The sequence below is a fragment of the Triticum aestivum genome, chromosome 1B, assembly GCF_018294505.1.
Source record: "Triticum aestivum cultivar Chinese Spring chromosome 1B, IWGSC CS RefSeq v2.1, whole genome shotgun sequence".
In the NCBI taxonomy this organism is placed as follows: Eukaryota; Viridiplantae; Streptophyta; class Magnoliopsida; order Poales; family Poaceae; genus Triticum; species Triticum aestivum.
In genome coordinates this window covers 550,125,434-550,134,111 of record NC_057795.1, presented here as the reverse complement: position 1 = coordinate 550,134,111, position 8,678 = coordinate 550,125,434, and the positions used below count along the sequence as shown (strand labels likewise).

At 47.5% G+C, this 8,678-nt stretch overlaps 1 long non-coding RNA gene across 1 annotated transcript; it reads right to left on the bottom strand.

The window, feature by feature from the left end:
- Nucleotides 1-531: 531 nt before the first annotated feature.
- On the bottom strand, nucleotides 532-2,740 carry LOC123137687 (uncharacterized). Its single transcript, XR_006468454.1, has 3 exons — nucleotides 2,480-2,740; nucleotides 2,223-2,368; nucleotides 532-1,909 (listed from the first exon to the last, which is right to left on the bottom strand). It is a non-coding gene; the product is annotated as an uncharacterized lncRNA (long non-coding RNA).
- Nucleotides 2,741-8,678: the final 5,938 nt, after the last annotated feature.

The following is an 8,678-nucleotide window of genomic DNA, read 5'->3' as shown; positions in this document are numbered from 1 at the left end:
TGACCTATCAGTGTTAATCACATGGCGATGTGAACTAAATTATTAACTCTAGTGCAAGTGAGAGACTGTTGGAAATATGCCCTAGAGGCAATAATAAATTAGTTATTATTATATTTCCTTGTTCATGATAATCGTTTATTATCCATGCTATAATTGTATTGATAGGAAACTCAGATACATGTGTGGGTACATAGACAACACCATGTCCCTAGTAAGCCTCTAGTTGACTAGCTCGTTGATCAATAGATGGTTACGGTTTCCTGACCATGGACATTAGATGTCGTTGATAACGGGATCACATCATTAGGAGAACTAGAAGATACCCCACGCGTTGCTGCGGAATGTTATGCATCATGTACGAATGAAATTGTGGCACAATTGAGCAGGTTTCTAGCTTACTTGCACAATCAGAGAAATGCTCATGAACTATCAATATGTTCAGTTGTTTACTGAGCTCAAAATCATAGTTTGTATCTATAATGAAGAAATTGAAAGAGTTTCTTGTTGTGGAAATCCATACATAAAATCACATGTCCTAAATCATTTCTTGCATATCTAGTTGAGGTCAATAGTACACTGTCCTAATAAACAATGACATGGTCAGTTAGCTTATTTCTCCTCAAACTGAAATAAGCTAAATATCCTGATAACATGAATACCAGAATAAAAACACCATCCTATTAGCAGAATTAGCATAAGAAAATGACTTTAAAAGAGTACGCATAATCTGTGACCTGCAAAACAAATAGAACATGCAGTGATAAATCATGTGCACTCAACATGAAGTGTCACTGTAGAAGAATGCAGAAGTTATAGTGACACTCTGAACAGACAATTGCTGTCTACAAAATATTTGCATGTAGTGACCAAGATATCATCCAGAGCAAAAACAATACCAGTTTAGTTGATAGCCAATGGTACCAACTTGCAAGTCCCACTATCGAATTGGAAATTGCAAATAATCTGCAATCCTCATTATCAAAAGACATTGAATAGAGATACCAATATCATGTAAGTGCAGTTAACCTGCTGAACACAGAACATCTAAACCTCTCTCCCTTCCAAGTTTCCTCGGGAGAAGTCAAACTAAGAAGTATTTCACAAAATGCTAGAGAGAATCGGTAACAGGCTTAATAATATGTATGTAATCCAAATACTCTAATCACAAAAGCTAGTAAGAGTTCAGAAAAGTGTACCTGTCGAAGCTCATAAATCAGGGTTAGCATTGAAAAAATAGCAAGGTACCGAACATCCTTATATAAGTATATATCTCACTATATTAACATCTCAATGTATAACCATGCACAATAGAAAAATGGAAGAGAAATATAGATGCATGAGGGTATAATTTGTTTAGTGAACTGACGTCCAGATGTGGCATGAATCGTCCCTGGTGGATCTGTACAAAAGGTGAAGAAAATGATGGTGACACTAAGGTCATTAGTGCATATGCTTTGGTAAGAAGGAAACAGAAACATATATATTGTATCAAATGGAGGATGCCAACTGTCGTGACACGTTTAATAGAGGAATAAGCTTTTTGATACATGAACAGTGCCATCATTCCATAAAACTTGTAAGAAAAGTTTGAAGGCTACACACAACATGGATCCTTATTGCTCAAAATATCCAGTAAAATCGCTATATGCATGCCTTCATAAAAGTAAATAAGTTTACTGTAGGTTGCATAATCTCCATTTTAGCCTCATCAAAGTGAATTGTAAAGGTTCCCATCATACTGAATCTAACCATGATGGCCTGATGTGTAGACTAATATTTAATCAGTCTTGACGCTATTGCCATGTGACAATATGAAGTATAGAACATTACCTTGCTAGATTGTTCGCCCTTCATGTATTATCCTAGGAATTTTTTGACCATTGTTGTTGTTTCCCTGTCAACATCCTATCTATACAACAATGAAGGGATAACACAGTCAAAAGCATGCTGATACAATTATCTGTTGTGTAGGTCATAACTGTAATGAACCAAAGAAATAAAGAAAGCACAATCACTTTTCGTTCATAATTGTACTACAATCATGTATGCAACGCCCAAAATCTCATGATGATTTTTTTGGAATACAACCTCTTCAGACAATACCAATTACATGAACTATCATCCTAACAAATGTCAGATGCTCACTATTCATTAACACTCAGACAAATTTCGATTCAAATCAATTATGCAGCAGGAAAACAAAATATCATCTTTTCCCCCACCTTTTCTTTGTGACACATCTGGCGAGATTTGAATGATGCGGGAGGGAGCGAGGGTAGCGGAGCTCCAATCGCAGAAGGGGCTGCTGCAGATTCTTGCCATCGAACCCAACAGCGGCAAGGTCGTCGCGGCTCCTCGTCTGTGAATCCTGCGACGGCGGGGTCGTATAGGTCGGATATGGGTTCAGTGCCATCGGGCAGCCGAGAGGTGAAGGCGTCATACGCAGATTTGAAGATGGCAGAGAGCATGGGCAGCGTACCTAGGTTGTAGAATTTGTTGGTGCAGCTCCTCACCATTGAATCCGGCGGTGTCATGGTCGTTGCAGCTCCTTGCCATCGAACCCGACGGTGCGCACACGAAGTAATGGGGGCTGCGGCCATGTTATTCCTCGCTCACAGCAGCGATGGTGGAGGACTATTATGGCCGCACTCCTCGGGGTTGATTGGGAAGGGAGAGGGGCTCACGGGAGGTGGGGAGGGATTAAAGGCGAAGGAACTGAAAGGGAGGGAGGAAAAGATGAATCGGGGATAGGAAAGGCCTAGCGTGACAATTAATGGGCCAGCTTGTTGGCTTCGTACAGGCAAAAGCAGTCAGGAAATGCATCGATATCAGATCGGGCGGCTAGAAGAAATAGCGATGACGTGGCTGCACCAGAAGCTAGAGAAATCAAGTAGTGGGGGGCTCCTATTTAGATATAGAAGATGATGTGATGGACAAGACCCAATCCTAAGCCTAGCACAAAGATCGTGTAGTTCGTATGCTAAAACTTTTCTAATGTCAAGTATCATTTCCTTAGACCATGAGATTGTGCAACTCCCGGATACCGTAGGAATGCTTTGGGTGTACCAAACATCACAACGTAACTGGATGGCTATAAAGGTGCACTACGGGTATCTCCAAAAGTGTCTGTTGGGTTGGCACGAATCGAGACTGGGATTTGTCACTCCGGTTGATGGAGAGGTATCTCTAGGCCCACTCGGTAGGACATCATCATAATGTGCACAATGTGACCAAGGGGTTGATCACGGGATGATGTGTTACGGAACGAGAAAAGAGACTTGTCGGTAACGAGATTGAACAAGGTATCGGAATACCGACGATCGAATCTCGGGCAAGTACAATACCGCTAGACAAAGGGAATTGAATACGGGATTGATTGAATCCTCGACATCGTGGTTCATCCGATGAGATCATCATGGAACATGTGGGAGCCAACATGGGTATCCAGATCCCGCTATTGGTTATTGGCCGGAGAACGTCTCGGTCATGTCTGCATGGTTCCCGAACCCGTAGGGTCTACACACTTAAGGTTCGATGACACTAGGGTTATAAAGGAAGTTTGTATGTGGTTACCGAATGTTGTTCGGAGTCCCGGATGAGATCCCGGACGTCAAGAGGTGTACCGGAATGGTCCGGAGGTAAAGATTTATATATGGGAAGTCCTGTTTTGGTCACTGGAAAAGTTTTGGGTGTTATCGGTAACGTACCGGGACCACCGGGAGGGTCCCAGGGGTCCACCAAGTGGGGCCACCGGCCCCAGAGGGCTGCATGGGCCAAGTGTGGGAGGGGACCAGCCCCAGGTGGGCTGGTGCACCCCCCCCCCCCACAAGGGCCCAAGGCGCCTAGGGTTTGGGGAGGGGGCGCACCCACCTTACTTGGGGGGCAAGTTTCCCCCTCTCCCCCCACCCCTTGGTCGCACCCTAGATGGGACCTAGGGGCTGCCGCACCCCTTCAGTGAGAACCCTATAGGGGGCGCAACCCCCTCCCTCTCCCCTATATATACTTGAGGTTTTGGGGCTGCCATACAGATGAGTTTCCACCTCTCCCTGGCGCAGCCCTACCTCTCTTTCTCCTCATCTCCCGTGGTGCTTGGGAAGCCCTGCAGGATTGCCACGCTCCTCCATCACCACCACGCCGTTGTGCTACTGCTGGATGGAGCCTTCCCAAACCTCTCCCTCTCTCCTTGCTGGATCAAGGCATGGGAGACGTCACTGGGCTGCACGTGTGTTGAACACGGCGGTGCCGTCCGTTCGGCACTAGGATCTCCGGTGATTTGGATCACGACGAGTACGACTCCTTCAACCCCGTTCTCTTGAACGCTTCCGCTTAGCGATCTACAAGGGTATGTAGATGCACTCTCCTTCCCCTTGTTGCTAGTCTCTCCATAGATAGATCTTGGTGACTCGTAGGAAAATTTTGAATTTCTGCTACGTTGCCCAACAGTCGCTGCCACCGGCCTTGTTCCGCCGCCGCCGACCGGCCACTACGACCTCCGCCACCATGCTACCGACGGATATGGGCGAGGATAAGTTGATCAACCTAGTGATCACTTATTCATGATTTAAGCAACAGTACTCTTAATTCTAGGAGCAAAGCAGAGTAGTTCATGAGATTCTTGCATGCATGGTTGACACTGTCCTGCATATGGAGGAAAAATGGCATTATTGCAAAGGTTAAACTTGTACAGTCAGCTTAGTAAGAAATATTAGACTGAATGACTAATAGGATAGCTTGAAGAATTTTCATCTCTATCCATCTTTGCCAATAATACAAATGGAAATTGCCTTAGGGGAAGCAGGTATTTTCAGGGAAATTGCCTTGGTTTATAGCTATTTGAAGAAATACATTGGATGGAAGAATCCAGGGGACCAAACTATTATGCTATCTAATCCAAACAGAAGTTGCAAGCTTATCCAATGTAACTACTTAAATTCAGAGATGTGAGTTTCATGCGAACAACAAAATTAACATAAAAGAAGACTAAAAGATGTGTGTGCTCATTCAGTGTATAAGAAAATTAAGAGATGAGCGTGAACAGCAAGGTACCTAAGAAACAACGAATCAGTGGTGGCCTTGTGCATAAAACCCCGAGCACCTTTCGATAAGAGTGTAGCCTAAAAAATTAAAAGCCATAAGATCAATGATAAGAAGAATCACGGGAAGATGAAATTTGGGAGCAGACAAATATTCTTCCATAGTGCAAGCTGGTGGCAGAGACAACGACTTGAGAAGGTGAGGGCATCAAATGATGATCACACTATATACAAACTACGAATTGGTGGTCATGGCTGATATACAGGTGTCCCTAGCCTTGATGGATCCTCCTTCTCATGGTCGGTTTAAAGAGATGAATGAACCTGAAGCTGAAATGATGGACCCATCGAGCAGTTTCAGCAGGGGGATTTAATTGTTGTGGAGAACTATTTCAGATCAAGGTTGGAGAGAGACAAAGGGAAAAGAGATGTAACCAATTAATAAGAGCCGTTGCTATTTACTTGGATTCCTACGTGCACTTGTGTTTAGTAAAAGCCATAATTAGTAAGCGGGGGAGATGAGAAACCGGTGTAGCACGCACCAAGGTAGCGATGGAGACAATAAGCGCCGCGATGGGATCCTTTCTGGATCGATCAATCAGTCAGTTACGGCTGGAGCAGAAAGCACGAGAGATCTAATTTCAATCGGTTTTGTACGCTTAATGTGACATTTTTTGTAAGAAGAAAATACTAAAGACTGAATAATTCCTGAAGAACATATTATATTATAGAACCTGTCGCCACCCTTGCTGCCAAGCCATCACGGGCGCACAGGGGCAAGATTTCCTACTAACATGTAGGAGCTCCGCTTGCCAACAATGGCTACCACTATGGCAGGTGTGGTGGCTTGACATCCCCTAGATAGTAGATACACCACCTCTGACGTGGAGTTTCTACACTGGAGCAAATGCTTCTGGTGTGAACAGTAAAACAAAAAAAATAAAAAAAATGTCAAAAAATTCTGAATTTTTTTGTGGCATACTTATACAAACGTTTGTTCTGCATGTAAAATTTCATCGCGAAATCACATTGGTGGAAGGTGTGCTAAAAAAACAAAATCGATGCTCTGAAAATGTTACTTACAAAAGCATTTTGGAGCTCTGATTTTGTTTTTTTCGGCACGACTTCTACGAATGTGATTTCGTGATGAAATTTTTCATGCACAAGAAACACTTGTAAAAGTATGTCACAAAAAAAATTCAGAGTTTTTTATTTTTTTTTCTATTTTTTTTATTTTACTGTTCACACTAGGAGCATTTGCTCCTGGGTGTAGAATGGTACTTTCGCACCACTTCCATCTGTTTGACCAAAGAAAAAGTCGACAGTCATCATTGAATCAATGAACCAACCAGTGATCGAGGTAGACGGTGTACCAGCACTCGCAGTGCCCCTGGACGCAGTTCGGTCGAGGTCGATGTACTTGACGGAGACATGTTGCTGTGCGAGGCCGGGGTGGAGGCTGCCGTTGAATGAACCCCTGACAACTGGGCAGAGGTGATCTGGACCAGCCGTTGTGCTGGAGGCAGTGTGTGTGTGTAGAACGGGCATATTATGCCGGAGGTCGGAGGAGCGCCTCACACGGAGATGGATCCGACGCCGACTTGATGACTCACGCAGGATGGAGGTGATCTCAAAACAAAAGGTGCTGAGTCGGAATCCCATTCTAAGGATTCTTGTGGTTCCGGGGAATCCAGTTACATGAGAACCAGGAACGGGGAGCTCTCCCCTTTTTTCGCCCGACTCTTTGATCTTAAGAATGCTAGTTTTAAGAACGAGTGATTGCCCTTCTTCGACCCTTACTGCCCAACCGGAGAGCGGACGGCTAATGTGTTCCACTTATTGAACAGGGTCTATGGTCGGTCTGGGACCCCTGGACGCCGAGGGCGTCCTTGGGGTGATCTCGTAGTTCCTACGGGGGTGGAGACAATGGGGTCGGTCCATGGATTTTCCTAGACCAGCGGTTGCGCCGGAGGCTGTGAGCGGCGCAGGACGGACGGATTGTGCCGGAGGAGTGCCTCGCACGGAGATGGATACCTGTAGCCACATGTGCTACTATAAAAAGGGGAAGGAAGAAGAGTTTAGGAAGGGAATTTATTTATTCCAGGGAGAAGAGGAAGGGATAGGCGGAGAAGATGGGGGAGGCGAGCGTAGGAGAGACGGGTGGTTTGTCTCCCACGGTTTGGACACTAATTACCTATAAAAAATTATTCAGAAAACAAATGATGATGAAAATATTTGTTCGGACATGAAGAGGTGGGCCTGGGTGGAACTGCATTAGGTGTGACGTGGCTAGATGTGAATGGATGCTGATGTGTCTATGCTGCATGTTGAGATAAATCAAGTAATGAGGATGAACTTCTCAAGTATATAGGATTCGCTGCGTTGCCTTCTCTGCTTTGGGTGTGCTTGGCGGCAGCATTTTCTGCTCCTGTCCGTCGCTGCTGATAGCCGATCACGGGTCGGGGCAAATTCGACGAATGAAGGGTACACAGACCTGAAGAAGCCAGTCCGCGAACGGCCAGTTCCCGGTGGTCGTAGAGGATTAGGCCAACTCCACCGCGCGACCCCATCCTGTCCGGCCCCGTACGTTTGGGGTAAAAGGGACAAACCGGGCCGCCCAGCGCCGGGAGAAAAACAGACTTTTGTCCGTTTTGTGTCCGCTTTTGACCCATCCCCAGCACAAGTTTGCGCCGGATTTGGGGTGAAACGGACAGCGTGCGGACGGGCGGGATGCGCGCGCGTGTCCGCCCCTGGCCCGCCTGTCGGTGACACAAACCAAAACCTCCCCGCGACCCCTTTGGCGCCACCCCCCAAACTCTCCCACGTCCTGCCCGTCCCACTCCCTCCCCCGTCCATGGCCGACGCCCAGCCGAACTCCGGCGTGCGGGCCATCGACCCGCCCCGAATGGCCAAGAAGAAGAAGGGCAAGCCGCCAAGGAAGTCGTGGTCGGAGTGCACGCCGGAGGAGATCGCCAAGTTGGACGCGGAATCGGCGAAGAGGAGGGACCGGAGGGCGGTCACCAAGAACAACATCGTCGCGGCCAAGAGAGCGGCCGACCGCGCTGCAATTAAGGCCGCGCGGCACAAGGCCGAGGTCGATGAGAAGGAGGCCATCGTCAGCAAAGCGCACGCCCTTCTCATGGCTGGCATTTGTCATCGGGCCGGTTTCTCTGGAGGGGCCGTCGGTCCGGCGAGCACAGGGTCGTCGGTCGCCCGGCCTCCGCACTGCCAGTCGCCGACGTCGCGGACCACACCCTTGTCGCCCGGCTTTCCTCCGCCAAGGCACGATGGCCAGACCCGTTTCGGGGGGTCGCCAGATGTTGGCATGTTCGCGCCATCCACACCGCGCCCCTCGACCATCGTCGACCTCAACGTCATGCCTGGGTCTAGCAGCGGCGGCCGGCCGTCCGTCGAGATGCAAAGAAAGCAAGCACGGGCATCGTTCACGGGCACCATGTCGTCCCCCTGCGTCTTGTTTGACGGAATGCCAACACCAACGCCACCGGTCGACGACCCTTTCTACAACCAGTTCATGGAGGACGTGATCTTCGAGGCTGGGCAGGGCCATGCCTACGACCCCGACGAGACCCAAAGTCAGGATGGCGACGCCCAGTACGTCCCCGATGAAGAGGCCGACGACCGTGC